This window comes from Mauremys mutica, chromosome 3, assembly GCF_020497125.1.
Source record: "Mauremys mutica isolate MM-2020 ecotype Southern chromosome 3, ASM2049712v1, whole genome shotgun sequence".
NCBI classification, from domain to species: Eukaryota; Metazoa; Chordata; order Testudines; family Geoemydidae; genus Mauremys; species Mauremys mutica.
The window spans coordinates 48902135-48918530 of NC_059074.1; the positions used below are offsets into that span (position 1 = coordinate 48902135).

Sequence of the window (16396 nt, forward strand, 5' to 3'; positions counted from 1 at the left end):
TTGGAGACTAGTGAGTCAGTTAGCGTTAAATAAGTTACTTTTGCCCATTTTATTTTAATTGAGATCTCAAACTGAGAAATACTGAAGTGGAATGTCTGCTAAAGTAGCTTAATAAATATAAGATGAGACCAAGAAGGACTGAGTGTTCCTGGTGTTAAATATTTACCACATGAATCCTGGTTGTGATATGGGGATGCAAAGTACAAAACAGCAAATGTGTATAAGCAGACCTTGTGAACCACATGGGAATGCCTGGTGTCAGGAATAATTACAATGCCAAAATGGGCAAGCAAACGAGGGATACAAACAAGGGCAATGTAAAACCAATGGTCTTATTCTCAAAAAAGCATAGTAAAAACACTGAGTAGCAAAACTTCACATACTGATACCCAATCATGTTAGATGAATATTCATCTATTTTTCTTCCATATGTACGTCTGGATCATTATAACAGACATTCAGACACAAAGTGGCTATAGGATCAGGCCATATGGATCTGTCTACAGATTTTTCCATTTTATTCAATAAAGCAATAAGCAGAAAGACAGAAGGAAAATATACTAAAATTAAAAGTCATGAACATTAAATTACCTTCATGTCCACTTAGGCTCACCAACCATATGGGCAAATTACCTTTCAGTAGAGGGAATTTACTGTCTCCTTTTCTAATAGCAACAGAAGATGACACTAGGCATTCCACATATCTTATTCCACCACAACAACATGGAGTTTGATTCTATAATTGTTGTCATAAAGACACCACTAAGCAAGCTCCAGGAGTTCCACAGGCCTCTTAATAAAGAAACAGGATCTTTACTAGATGGCATCAGGTCAGTCACCCAGGAAATGGTCTTAAAGAGGCAAGGATTCAAAAGAGTAAAAGGGCACTTGAGGACATGAAGCCTACAATAGAGAAAGACACTCTCTCTCTCTCTCTCTCTGGCCTGGTCTACACTACGCGTTTAAACCGGTTTTAGGAGCGTTAAACCGATTTAACGCCACACCCGTCCACACTAAGAGGCCCCTTATATCGATTTTAATGGCTCTTTAAATCGGTTTCTGTACTCCTCCCCGACGAGAGGAGTAGCGCTAATATCGGGATTAACATATCGGAATAGGGTTAGTGTGGCCGCAAATCGACGGTATTGGCCTCCGGGCGGTATCCCACAGTGCACCACTGTGACCGCTCTGGACAGCATTCTGAACTCTGATGCACTGGCCAGATAAACAGGAAAAGCCCCGCGAACTTTTGAAATTCATTTCCTGCTTCCCCAGCGTGGAGAGCTCATCAGCACAGGTGACCACGCACAGCTCATCTGCACAGGTAACAATGCAGTCTCCTGAGAATCGAAAAAGAGCCCCAGCATGGACTGCACGGGAGGTACTGGATCTGATCGCTATATGGGGACAGGATTCAGTGCTAACAGAACTGTGTTCCAAAAGACGAAATGAAAAAGTATTTGAAAGACTTTCAAGGTCTATGACGGATAAAGGCCACAGCAGGGACTCACTGCAGTGCAGAGTGAAAGTTAAGGAGCTCAGACAAGCCTACTAGAAAACCAAAGAAGCAAACGGAAGGTCCGGTGCAGGGCCAAAAACATGCCGCTTCTATGCTGAGCTGCATGCAATTTTAGGGGGCTGCGCCACAAGTACCCCACCCCTGTCCGTGGATTCTGAGGTGGGGGTTGTAATCTCTGCCATGGCTGAGGATTATGCGGACGGGGAAGATGACGATGAAGAAGAGGAGGACGAGCTAGCAGAGAGCACACAGCACTCCGTGAGCCCCAACAGCCAGGAGCTTTTTCTCACCCTGACGGAATTACCCTCCCAAGCCAGTACCCCAGACAATGAAGCCATGGAAGGGACCTCTGGTGAGTGTACCTTTGCAAATATCAAACATTGTTTTTTAAGCAAGCGTTTTTTAATGATTGATTTGTCCTGAGGACTTGGGATGCATTCGCAGACAGTATAGTTACTTAGGAAAGTTTGTTAACATGTCTGGGGATTGAGCGGAAATCCTCCAGGGACATCTCGATGAAGCGCTCCTGGAGGTACTCCAGAAGCCTTTGCAGAAGGTTTCTGGGCAAGGCAGCCTTGTTCCGTCCACTATGGTAGGACACTTCACCACGCCATGCATGTAGCAAGTAATCAGGTATCATTGCATGGCAAAGCATAGCTGCGTATGGTCCCCGTGATTGCTGGCATTCAAGAAGCATCCGTTCTTTATCTTGCTGTGTTATCCTCAGCAAAGTGATATCATTCAGCGTAACCTGGTTGAAAATCAGGAATTTAAGTAAGAGGGATGGCCATTTTCCTACTGGGTTCGTGGACTGCAGCAGCTTAAAAAAAATCCTTTCCTGCACGTAGCCAAGCGGGGGGAGGGGAGGAGTGAAATGCCGATGATCTTTTTCGCGTTTGGTCAGCGGGGATCTTCCCAGCTACCAGCCACGCAGTGGCGGGGGGGGGGGGAAGAGTGGTGATTAGAAGGGAGCTAGCATGGTATTAGCCATGCGTTGGGGGAGGGGTAAATCACTGCAGAAGCTGAAAGACAGTGGCTTACCATGGCCGCATGCAAGCTGAATTCTGATGCCCGGACCTGTGTCTGTGAGATCTGTAACCCCAGAGCTGCAGGCACTCAGTATTAAGATGAAAAATGCGACCTTGTAGGGAAATCACATGTGCTATGTAAGGTGAATACTCACTGTGAAAGAGTATAACCATTGTTCTGTAAAATGTATCTTTTTAAATACTTATCTCCCTCATGCAGCTGCAAATTTTTCAAGCCTCCCTACTCCATCCCAAAGGCTAGCCCAGATAAGGCGGAGGAAAAAGAAGACGCGAGATGAAATGTTCTTGGATATTATGGAAGTTACACGCAAGGAAAGAGCTCATCTGAATGAGTGGAAGGAGGTGGTATCAAATTACAGGAAAGATGCCAGTGAACGTGAGGACAGGAGGGACACCCGAGATGAGAGGTGGCGGCAGGAAGATCGGCAGGAAAATCAGAGGGGGCAGCAGGAAGATCAGAGGTAGCGGGATGCAACTCTGGGGCTGCTGCGTGATCAAACTGACATGCTCCGGTGTCTGGTGGAGCTTCAGGAACAGCAGCAGGATCACAGAGTGCCGCTGCAGCCCCTGTATAACCACCCTCACCCCTCACCATGTTCCACATCCTCCTCACCCAGACGTGTAAGAACGCGTGGGGGGAGGCTCCGTGCACCCGCCCACTCCACCCCCGTGGACAGCCCAACCAGAAGGCTGTCATTAATGTGAAATTTTTTTAATGGCCTTCTCCATCCCTCCTATTCTCCTCCCAAACCACACCCTTACTTCTCTCCCTCTTTTTATAATGAATTAATAAAGAATTCATGATTTTTCAACTATAGTGACTTTATTTGCATAAGTAAGCTGTACTCGAAGGGGGAGGGTGAGTTGCTTACAGGGAATGAGTCAATCAAGGGGGGTGGGTGTTCATCAACAAACACAGCAGTCACACTGTACCCTGGCCCTTGATGAAGCTCGTTTTCAAAGCTTCTCTGATGCGCACCGCTTCCTGGTGTGCTCTTCTAATCTCCCTGGTGTCTGGCTGCGCGTAATCAGCGGCCAGGTGATTTGCCTCAGCCTCCCACCCCGTCATAAAGGTCTCCCCCTTACTCTCACAGAGATTGTGGAGAACACAGCAAGCAGCAATAACATAGGGGACATTGGTTTGGCTGAGGTCTGAGCGAGTCAGTAATGTGCGCCAGCGCGCCTTTAAACGGCCAAATGCACATTCCACCACCATTCTGCACTTGCTCAGCCTGTAATTGAACAGATCCTGACCACTGTCCAGGCTGCCTGTGTATGGCTTCATGAGCCATGGCATCAAGGGGTAGGCTGGGTCCCCCAGGATAACGACAGGCATTTCAACATCCCCAACTGTTATTTTCTGGTCTGGGAAGTAATTCCCTTGCTGCAGCCGTTTAAACAGAGTAGTGCTTCTGAAGACGCGAGCGTCATGAACCCTCCCTGGCCATCCCACGTGGATGTTGGTGAAACGTCCCTTGTGATCTACCAGTGCTTGCAGCACCATTGAAAAGTACCCCTTCCGGTTTACGTACTGGGTGCCCTGGTGCTCCGGTGCCAAGATAGGGATATGGGTTCCAGCTATCGCCCCCCCACAGTTAGGGAATCCCAGTGCAGCAAGGCCATCCACTATGGCCTGCACGTTTCCCAGAGTCACAACCTTTCGTAGCAGCAGCTTAGTGATTGCTTTGGCTACTTGCATCACAGCAGCCCCCACAGTAGATTTTCCAACTCCAAATTGATTCCCGACTGACCGGTAGCTGTCTGGCGTTGCAAGCTTCCACAGGGCTATCGCCACTCGCTTCTCTACTGTGAGGGCTGCTCTCATCTTGGTATTATGGCGTTTCAGGGCAGGGGCAAGCAAGTCACAAAGTTCCATGAAAGTGCCCTTACGCATGCGAAAGTTTCGCAGCCACTGGGAATCGTCCCACACCTGCAACACAATGCGGTCCTACCAGTCAGTGCTTGTTTCCCAGGCCCAAAATCGGCATTCAATGGATAGAATCTGCGCCATTACCATCAGGATCTCCAAAGCGCAGGGGCCCGCGGTTTGAGAGAATTCTGTGTCTATGTCCTCATCACTGTCATCGCCGCGCTGCCGTATCCGCCTCCTCCTCGCCTCAGTTTGAAGGTCCTGGTTCAGCATAGACTGCACGAGAATGCGCGAGGTGTTTAAAACATCCATGATTGCAGTATTGAGCTGAGCAGGGTCCATGCTTGCTGTGTTATGGCGTCTGCACAGTTCACAAAGCAAAAAAGGCGCGAAACGGTTGTCTGCTGCTTTCAGGGAGGGAGGGGTGAGGCTGTACCCAGAACCGCCCGCGACAATGATTTTTGCCCCATCAGGCACTGGGAACTCAACCCAGAATTCCAAGGGGCGGGGGAGACTGCGGGAACTATGGGATAGCTACGGAATAGCTACCCACAGTGCAACGCTCCAGAAATCGACGCTAGCCTTGGACCGTGGACGCACACCACCGATTTAACGTGTTTAGTGTGGTCGCGCGCCCTCGATTTTATACAATCTGTTTTGCTAAACCAGTTTATGTAAATTCGGAATAATCCCATAGTGTAGACGTACCCTCTGTTTCTTCTATTGCAACAATCATCAGAGCAACCAAGGTTTGGGAAAGGGTGTTTCAGGGCCAGGGAGCAGTAGGGGTTTTCCTAGTGGAAATGCATTTCAGAGCTAATGCTGCTCCAAGCAACATTCATATGAAGTCCAGAAATCCAGATGAGATTGTAATGCTATTTTATTAGTGAGAATGGAATGAAGATAGTTCTCAAACATTTCACTACTTCCAGAAGGACAGTAATCCACAAATCAATGCAGAGCATTGCCTCACTCTTCCAGTTTATTAATGTAATTGTTTTGGCTGCCAATGTTGCATTTACATGCCATTCATATAAATGTGCAAGCAAGTGCCTATAATATAGGGATCCCATACCCTATGAACTCATGCAGCATTGTCAATACTGCTTCTCTGATCTTTGGCATCAGGTAATATACTGAAATGGTTCAAACCGGTAGGAAACCAGTAAATGCTATGGCTTATTTTACATTAAATGGTCCTAACACATAGGCCCATTGTTTGTTTTTAATGTAGCCACACAACACTGTTTCAGCAGTATATATTTCCAAAGCTGAAATAACAAAACATCCGCATATTCTTGAGGGGAAGCAAATAATTACTTTGTGTATCAAAACGTCATTTTTCTACAGAGGAACCATAATTGCAACAGAAAAGGAGATTTCCTAATCTGGAGATGGAAAACTAGCTAGAGGAAGAAACCACTAGTAGGGTGGTGAAGAACTGGAATGGGTTACCGGGGGAGGTGGTGGAATCTCCTTCCTTAGAGATTTTTAAGGTCAGGCTTGACAAAGCCCTGGCTGGGATGATTTAGTTGGGTTTGGTCCTGCTTTGAGCAGGGGGTTGGACTAGATGACCTCCTGAGGTCCCTTCCAACCCTGAGATTCTATGATTCTATGAATCTTCATAAACGCTGATGCTGAAATCTGACTTCTGTTATTTTGTGTGATGAGTTTAGTGCTTTTCCTGTGTAGCCTCAAGAAAGGTGAATGATACCATAAGAATCTGCTGGAGCTGAGAATCCTGTCTGTGGGAAGGTAACAACAATGACTAATAGTCATTTCCTAAATCCATCAAGAGCCATCTCTTAATGTGTTGTGGATTAAAGCAGAGTTTGGATGCAGTGGAGAATCAAGGCTACAGTGTTCAAAGCACAGCCATTAATTCTATGTTGCATAACGTGTCATGCTCACATTTTGGCTGCAAGTGGCTCCTTGGCCAGAATGAACAACAGTGCATCACAAAGGGACACCTTTCAATGCAAAAGAATTAACACTATTCATTATAAGAAGAGGGTGGGTTTATTACATAATTACTGAATCCATTAAATAAATTAATTTCCACACCCAAAAGGGCAGATCCACACCAGCTGTAAATTAACGTTAAGTCCACTGAAGAAAATAGAGCTACATTGATTTACATCAGCTGAGGGTCTGGCTATTCAACCCTGTCAAATGCTTTCTTGGCATCAAAGGAGAGGGCAATAACCAGGGTGTTGGAGTTTTGAGCAATGTGTAAGCAAATAAGCAGCTGCATGTGACAGAATGGTTGCAATACACAGGATCAGCATGGTAATGTGTGAAACTTTTGAAAACATCTTAGCAAGGACCTAGCTCCTTTTGCTCCTAAATTGAGAGCTGAGAACAGATAAAGTAGATCGCAGGTATGAATTACAAACAGCTTAAGAAAGAGCAGCCATTGGGCTTGTGTGTTCAATGTGGTTTGTCTGCTGCTGAACAGAAAAAATCTGAGTTGATGGGCATGCTGTGCTCTCATGACTTGAGACAGGATAGGTCTCCTGCTCCATACAAGGGAGCTGGATGGGTTCGTTTTTCTCCTAGAGTGCATGCAGGTGACCAAGGATACCATGCCACAGATGGTTTCACAGACAGCCTGGAAAATGCAGCAGTGAGGGCAACTGACCCAGAGCAGGAGAGGCTGGAGTAGGGAAGACTGCAACTAGAATAGAAAAGACTATTTACAGATGAGAGATGGATGGAGCTGGAGGCAGGTATCACAGTACTCAGGAAGAGCTGGAGTGACAGAAGCTGGCTAACCAGGACAACGCCGCTAGTTGAAACAGAAGAAGGTCCAGCTATGCCCAGGGCCGGCTCCAGTGTTTTTGCCGCCCCAAAGCGGCAAAAAAAAAAAAAAAGCCGTAATCGGCACTCTACCGCCACTGCTTCTTCGGCGGCAAATCCTACCCTCCGGGAGGGAGTGAGGGACCCACCACCAAATTGTTGCCAAAGAGCTGGACGTGCCGCCCCTTTCCGTTTGCCGCCCCAGGCACCTGCTTGCTGCACTGATGCCTGGCGCCGGCCCTGGCTATGCCCATAGGACCCAGAAGGAAGGACATAAGGGGTACCCAATCAGGTACTGGCAGGCAAACAGATGTGACTAAGAGTCCTTAGGATGAACTCCATTGATCTGCCTGTAGCCAAAGTCAATATGGACACCAAAGAAGATTCTGGGATCCTGACTGTGGGAATATGGAAGGATATTTCTTTTCAGGTGTTATTGGGAAAGGATGAAATAGGATTAATCCCACTACCAAGGTCAGACTCAGCGGCCCATGGAGCGAGCTCTCTGCTTATCCTTGCTGAGGAATTCAAGTCACTGCTGACTGTGTGGTCAAAAATCCTGCTGGATGTGGGGGAAAAGAGGCACATTTGTGAGGTGGCATGTATCAGAATTCCATGGAGAGAAGGAAAACTGAGGGCAGTAAAGAATACTGCCAAACTCATGGTACCCACCAGAGGTTGGGGAAAAAAAAGAGGAGTGTGAGGCAACTGATTAGAGAAGTGCAGATGGAAAAGAAGGGGACAGGTTCCTCTTAATCTGAAGTTTCAGGGTGGTCTGTCAAAAGGTAACTGAACATTTGTGGAGAGGGATAGCTCAGTGGTTTGAGCATTGGTCTGCTAAACCCAGGGCTCTGAGTTCAATCCTTGAAGGGGCTACTTAGGGATCTGGGGCAAAATCAGTACTTGGTCCTGCTAGTGAAGGCAGGGGGCTAGACGCAATGACCTTTCAAGGTCCCTTCCAGTTCTAGAAATTGGTATATCTCCTATTATTATTTTAAAAAAAAAACCTGAGGGGGATAGGGGAAGAAGCACATCCCACCTTTCCCCAGAATGTATGAAGGGGACTGGGCTCAGAGAAAACTGGGGTGATTCCATTCCACCCTGGGACAGGGATCGCTCATCTTCCAGAGTCACTATACTGTCAAAAGACAAACTGAAGGGACCCTAAACTCTCATGGCCTCCCTTACCAATCAGAAATATTGGGGAGGCAAAAACATATGAGGGTTCTATGGACTCTGCCTCTATTCACTCCTTCCCTGGGATAACAAGGGAGAAGATTTAGTTGATGTAGGTGGGAACTGGTCTATAATAGAGTAAAAAAAACTGTATTTGGGATGTGATCACTGAAATTGTTTACTAATTGAACAAACGTATGAAGTTTGAATTACTAAGTAATAACCACAGATACTCTGTCTAGAAGCTGGGTGCTGGAACATCCCAGAGGTACTTGTCGAGTACCCCTATTCTGATCTTTTTTGATGGAGAAATGTGACAATTTGGGGAATCTGCCTTCAATTTATGAATTCTCTGTGAGATTATGAATTCTCTGCATGCAACTTTACCAAGATGCAAACTTCATTTTGAATGTGGGGGCCAACTGCCACCTCTGTTGCCTCTTTACCTCCATGTTCGACAGAAATTACAATGGCTAGTGGTATAAGGGAGACAATGGAGAGATGTCAACCTTAAAGATGGTACTCAGACAACATTATAGCTGTGCTAAGGAGAGTGCCTGTGTTGCAAAACCAATTCAGCCAAGCTGGACTGCAGGTTTGGAGCAGTGGAAACGTACTAAGCAGGATGAAGACAGATGACTGAACAGTAGGTTGTTATGAGAGGAAGAAGAAGGACCAGCCAATGTGAGAAAAGAAGAGCTTGGGCACAAGGCTCCATGTTTCAATGCACAAGCAATGTACTGCAACAGAAGACTGCTGGATGGCCCAAACAATACTGACTCCATCCCAAAGAATGTTCTGGAGTGGTGAGGAAACTGACATAGGAAATGCATGTAGGGTTTATTATTTTAGAGCTGTGTATTTCTCCTGTGATTAAGGAAAGCGCAAAAGCGTTGTAGAATCCAGTGCAAAGTCTGTATGGCTATGTGCAACATCTTACTGCACGGTCCTTGAGAAAGTTAAACTATAATCCAGAAGACTCACATCTTCAGTGGGATTCTAGCAGGGTGGATTTGATTTAAATCAAACTGATTTAAATCACTAGTCAGGCAGACTTGATTTAATCATGGCTTTGGGACAGCAAGTGGTATCGTCTCCATTACAAGTATATATTGGTTTTCCAAGAAGCTCTTTTTTAAAAGTCCAACCATGTCTATCCCTATTCTTTCAAATGGAGTTTCCATAATGGCACTAGGACTAAGGAGGCTTTTGAGACATTCGTAGCTGCTGAATACTCACACTCGGAGCAGGAAGAACAATACTACCTTACCTCATGGTGCACCCCTGTCCAGAAAAAGCAGGCCAGTAACCAGTCCAGGGTTGTCTTCTGCCCTCGATGCCCCATGCAGGGAATATCGTGTGCCGACTGGATTGCAGCCCAGCAGTATCATAGAATCATAGAATCTCAGGGTTGGAAGGGACCTCAGGATGTCATCTAGTCCAACCCCCTGCTCAAAGCAGGACCAAACCCAACTAAATCATCCCAGCCAGGGCTTTGTCAAGCCTGACCTTAAAAACCTCTAAGGAAGGAGATTCCACTACCTCCCTAGGTAACCCATTCCAGTTCTTCACCACCCTACTAGTGAAAAAGTTTTTCCTAATATCCAACCTAAACCTCCCCCTCTGCAACTTGAGACCATTACTCCTTGTTCTATCATCTTCTACCACTGAGAACAGTCTAGATCCATCCTCTTTTGAACCCCCTTTCAGGTAGTTGAAAGCAGCTATCAAATCCCCCCTCATTCTTCTCTTCTGCAGACTAAACAATCCCAGTTCCCTCAGCCTCTCCTCATAAGTCATGTGCTCCAGCCCCCTAATCATTTTTGTTGCCCTCCGCTGGACTCTCTCCAATTTATCCACATCCTTCTTGTAGTGTGGGGCCCAAAACTGGACACAGTACTCCAAATGAGGCCTCACCAGTGCTGAATAGAGGGGGATGATCACATCCCTTGATCTGCTGGAAATGCCCCTACTTATACAACCCAAAATGCCATTAGCCTTCTTGGCAACAAGGGCACACTGTTGACTCATATTCAGCTTTTCGTCCACCGTAACCCCTAGGTCCTTTTCTGCAGAACTGCTACCCAGCCATTCGGTCCCTAGTCTGTAGCAGTGCATGGGATTCTTCCGTCCTAAGTGCAGGACTCTGCACTTGTCCTTGTTGAACCTCATCATATTTCTTTTGGCCCAATCCTCTAATTTGTCTAGGTCCCTCTGTATCCTATCCCTACCCTCCAGTGTATCAAAAACTCCTCCCAGTTTAGTGTCATCTGCAAACTTGCTAAGGGTGCAGTCCACACCATCCTCCAGATCGTTAATGAAGATATTGAACAAAACCGGCCCCAGCACCGACCCTTGGGGCACTCCACTTGATACCGGCTGCCATCTAGACATGGAACCATTGATCACTACCCGTTGAGCCCGACCATCTAGCCAGTTTTCTATCCACCTTACCGTCCATTCATCCAGCCCAGACTTCTTTAACTTGCTGGCAAGAATACTGTGGGAGACTGTATCAAAAGCTTTGCTAAAATCCAGAAATAGTACATCCACTGCTTTCCCCTCATCCACAGAGCCGGTTATCTCGTCATAGAAGTACTTATGGGGCACCCGCAGCTGAATTCTTCTTACCTCCAACTGCAGGTTCTGCTCCACAGGATATAGCCGCAGCTTCTCTAGGACAAAGTGGGGGTACTGTCCCAGCTACTGGAGGTCAGCTGCCAGCTTGAACACCACCTGTTTGTAGGCACAGCTAAACATCCCCTCACCATGCTGCTTTTAGATGAAGCTTCCAACTGCAGTAGGGCCTCGAGGTCCAGGATAGGTGCCAGCTATTCATGCATCTCTGGCCCTGTCCTGAAGATGTCCCCTTCTGGAGGTCATCAGATTGCTGACAGAGGCTCAGCCCTAGTCACATTGAGTCTCTTACCCTGGGTACCTTACAGGAGCCGCACTCCTAGGCAATCTCATTGTTCCCAGGGGGAGTTCAGCTCACTCCCAGGGTCTTTTTAAACTTCATCTATAGTTCACTTGTCTGTAGTAACTGTAGATATTCCCCAGTTCCCATCCTAGGTTGCTGTAGTGACGCAGCCCGCCAGGGCCCCTTGCCCGAATCATGCTCATAGTATCAGCTGCTCTAACTGAAGTGTGCGTGGGGAGGCAGAGGGTTGAAGGAAAGGTTGGCCACGGCCTTGGGCTGGGCTCCCCTTGCTACTGGAGCTCACTAGCAGTCCCTAGCAGCCTTCCTGCTACTGGGCAAACTCTCCCCATCATCCTTCTCCTTGGGTTTTGTGGTGCAGCAGACTCAGTTCCTGAGCCTATGACCACCATTCACTGAATTTGGAAGATAGGTTACGACTTAAAGTCTGTCACCTTTCCCAGTATTCTTAAAGAACAGCTTTTTTAACTGGGCCTCATTTTCCTTCTACTCTGGACAGGAGTTGCGAAGAAAATTTTGTTACTCCAAGGATTCTGAGTTTTCCATATAAAGAGCTCTTTTCCCTGGCACAGTTTTTACAATTACATAAGAGATTATCTATCATCCTTATGTTGTTTACTAGAAATAAATTACTATTTCATCCACAGTGACCTGTTAAAATTCTGAATAGAACCACTCTGCTCTTCTTTTCAGGGCCTTGGATTATATCAGCATTTTCACCTATTGGGCATACTTCATGGAATTTTTCCCCTTCGTTGCATATGCCTACAGTTCTTGCCATTCCTTCCTAAACTCATTTTTGATTAAGTGTTTAAATTCTAGTTTGCTTAAGGTCAACTTGTTGATGCTTAATGGCATTGTTGCCTCTTTGTCAGTTCATTGCCAGCTATTCCAGAATGTGCTTGGATCCATGCTGTATGATCATATCCAATTGCGCCAATTTGTCTGTTAGCAATAGTATTTCATGATGTATGTAACTGCTGCTGTCCGAGTCGCCATTTTATAGTGCCTGCAATCCTGATAAGGAATCATCAGACTGAATGGCCACAGCAGCTGGCCGCACATCTCAGGCCCAAGTTAGTGCCAGCAATATCCCTGTTAGCTCAGCCATGAACTCAAAGAAAGTTAGTTACTTGCTACTTTCTTGAGTCCAAATGTGGGCACACAGAAATCTGTTCCCATTCAACCTATTTCTTCCTCTTTGGAGCACATTTGACAATAGTGTCCCCCTTTATGACAGATATATTGATTTGCTGTATTTTGTATATTTATCATTCTTCTCCTCTTGTTTATTTTATTATATAATTCCATGTCTGTCTCAAGGGGGATGGTTTTCCAGCGATAGAGTATTTTCCCATAGCTAGTATCAGAGGGGTAGCCGTGTTAGTCTGGTTCTGTAAAAGCAGCAAAGAATCCTGTGGCACCTTATAGACTAACAGACGTTTTGCAGCATGAGCTTTCGTGGGTGAATACCCACTTCTTCGGATGCAAGTGGTGGAAATTTCCTGGGGCAGGTATATATAAGCAAGCAAGAAGCAATCTAGAGATAACGAGGTTAGATCAATCAGGGAGGATGAGGCCCTGTTCTAGCAGCTGAAGTGTGAAAACCAAGGGAGGAGAAACTGGTTCTGTAATTGGCAAGCCATTCACAGTCTTTGTTTAGTCCTGAGCTGATGGTGTCAAATTTGCAGATGAACTGGAGCTCAGCAGTTTCTCTTTGAAGTCTGGTCCTAAAGTTTTTTTGCTGTAGGATGGCCACCTTAAGATCTGCTATTGTGTGGCCAGGGAGGTTGAAGTGTTCTCCTACAGGTTTTTGTATATTGCCATTCCTAATGTCTGATTTGTGTCCATTTATCCTTTTCCTTAGAGACTGTCCAGTTTGGCCGATGTACATAGCAGAGGGGCATTGCTGGCATATGATGGCATATATTACATTGGTGGAAGTGCAGGTGAATGAACCGGTGATGTTGTGGCTGATCTGGTTTGGTCCTGTGATGGTGTTGCTGGTGTAGATATGTGGGCAGAGTTGGCATCGAGGTTTGTTGCATGGATTGGTTCCTGAGCTAGAGTTACTATGGTGCGGTGTGCAGTTGCTGGTGAGAATATGCTTCAGGTTGGCAGGTTGTCTGTGGGCGAGGACTGGTCTGCCACCCAAGGCCTGTGAAAGTGTGGGATCATTGTCCAGGATGGGTTGTAGATCCCTGATGATGCGTTGTAGGGGTTTTAGCTGGGGACTGTATTTGATGGCCAGTGGAGTCCTGTTGGTTTCTTTCTTGGGTTTGTCTTCCAGTAGGAGGCTTCTGAGTACATGTCTGGCTCTGTTGATCTGTTTCCTTATTTCCTCGTGTGGGTACTGTAGTCTTGAGAATGTTTGGTGGAGATTTTCTAGATGTTGGTCTCTGTCTGCGGGCTTAGAGCAGATACAGTTGTACCTCAGTGCTTGGCTGTAGACAATGGATCTTGTGGTGTGTCCGGGATGGAAGCTGGAGGCATGAAGGTAGGCATAGCGGTCGGTAGGTTTTCGGTATAGGGTGGTGTTGATGTGACCATCAATTATTTGCACCATGGTGTCTAGGAAGTGAACCTCCCGTGTAGATTGGTCCAGGCTGAGGTTGATGGAGGGGTGGAAGCTGTTGAAATCGTGGTGGAATTTTTCCAGAGTCTCCTTCCCATGGGTCCAGATGATGAAGATGTCATCGATGTAGCTATACATTTTGGCCTCTTTAAAGCCTTTCTTTTCATCGAGAACCTTTATCCATTTCTTTACATGAGGAACTTTGAGATTTTGTCCTATCCAGTCTTCACTGAATTCCCAACTGTCATAAACAGATAGTTAAGGGTTAAAGTCTCTTTTACCTGTAAAGGGTTAACATACAGTACCTGATGACCACCTGACCAGAGGACCAATCAGAAACAAGATAATTTCAAATCTCTGTGGAGGGAAGCCTTTGTCTGTGTTCTTTGTTAGAGAGTTCTCTTTTTGGATCTAAGAGAGACCAGACATGTCTCCAAGTTCTCCTGGAGTAGTTCCTACTATTTAATAGTGAGTATTAATTAGAAAGGTGGATTAGTCTTTTGAGTTGCTTTCTATATTTGCAATTGTGTGTTTGCTAAAGGAAATTCTTTATTCCTGTTTGCTGTTACTTTGCTTTCACTGAGAAAGAAAGGGGGAGGGGGGATTCTCTCCAGAGATTGATAAGTTTAGACCCTGTGTATTGTTCCAGCTTGGTATCACAGAGACAGTTACTTTCTTTTTATTCTTTAATAAATTCTTTTCTATTAAGGACTTGGTTAATTCCTTCTCTTGTGGAGTTTCAAGGGAAGGGGAGGGGGAGGTGAGTCCCTCTTTGTGTTGAGTCAAGGATTTGACTCGGGGTAATCTCTCCAGAGCAGGCTGGAGAGAGGGAAAGGGGGAGGGGAACTGGCTGTTTCTCTCTCTCTGGTGAGATTCAAGGTGTTTGGATCTGTGTTCCCCAGGGGAAGTTCTTGGGGGAACAGGGAGTGTGTCAGACACTTAAAAACTGACTGGTGGCAGCTTTTACTAGATCTAAACTAGGATTTTAGTTTAGAGGGAAACCAAGGCAGGTCCCCACATTGGAACCCAACAGCTCCAAGTGGGGGTGAGACCTATGACACCAACAATCAGTATATATTAGCTTAGTGTTATCACCCCACCCTGTCACAGGTGCATATGTCACAGTCATCAGCAAATAATGTGAAGCCTATTCCTGCACTCATCTCCTTTGAAAGATGATTATTCATGATGTTAACAGAGGTTGGGCTAATGACACTCTCCTATGAGTTCCATTTGTAATGGAATATACAGTGGAAAAGGCCTTCCCTACCCAGACTTGTATAGTTCTTTCACTTAGGAAATCCCTTATCCATCTATACATTCTTCCTACAGTACCCGTGGTTGCCACTTGATATAAATTGTCCCCCTTAAGCTTTTTCTATGTCCAGGAAGGTTACTATCATGTACTCTTTGGTTCTCAAGCTTTTTTGTGCTTTTGTCTCTATTCATACAGTGTAGTCAGTCACACTCCAACCTCTTCAGAATCCACTTTGTGTTCTATCTTTGAGCCTACTACGTGTGCTACTAATCCAGCAATGGGCCAACATTTTGGCCCGAGGGCCACATCTGGATATGGGAATTGTATGGTGGGCCATGAATGCTCACAAAATTGGGGTTGGGGTGCAGGAGGGGGTCAAGGCTCTGGCTGGGGGTGTGGGCTCTGGGGTGGTGCCAGAAATTAGGAGTTCAAGGTCCAGGAGGGGGCTCTGGGCTGGGGTAGGGGGTCGGGGTGTGGGAGGGGGGCTGATGGCTCCATCTGGGGGTGTGGGCTCTGGGGTGGGGCTGGAATTTGGGGTGGAGGAGGGTGCCCTGGGCTGGGATCGAGGGGTTCGGAGAGTGGGACAGGGATCAGGGCTGGGGCAGAGGGTTTGGGTCTGGGAGGGGGTCAGGGGTGCAGTTTCCGGGCGGTGCTTATCTCAAGCGACTCCCAGAAGCAGCAGCATGTCCCCTCTCCACTCCTACGCGGAGGCACAGACAGGCAGCTCTGCGTGCTGCCCCATCCACAGGCGCCACTCCTGCAGCTCCCATTGGCCACAGTTCCCCGCCGATGGGAGCTGGGGGTGTGGCGCTTGGGTTGGGAGCAGCGTGCAGTGTTCCCTGGCTCCCCTTACATGTAAGAGCCGGAGGGGCAACATGCTGTTGCTTCTGGGAGCCGCACGGAGCACCTCCTGACCCTGATCCCTGGCTGGAGCACTGCAAGCCCCAGATCCTGCTCCCCAGCAGGAGCTCAAGGGCCAGATCAAATCAGTTGGTGGGCCGGATGTGGCCCACGGGCCGTAGTTTGCCCAGCCCTGTACTAATCTCTCTGTCACCAGTATTTTTCCATGATTTTACCTAAATGTGCTTTGAGGGCTGTATGGCTCAGGCCTAGAGAGCATCTTGCCTGGTTTCCTCACTGGAACAATGACTGCAGGTTTCCAGTCCCGAGGTAATTCTCCCATTCCTCCATATGCTATTGCAGGGATCGGCA

The 16396-nt window shown here is 46.8% G+C and overlaps 1 protein-coding gene across 1 annotated transcript in view; it reads right to left on the reverse strand.

Annotated features, from left to right (window-relative positions):
* DST (dystonin) overlaps positions 1 to 16396 on the reverse strand; it is a 440007-nt gene that overhangs the window by 391191 nt on the left and 32420 nt on the right. The gene's annotated exons all lie outside the window — the stretch shown is intronic.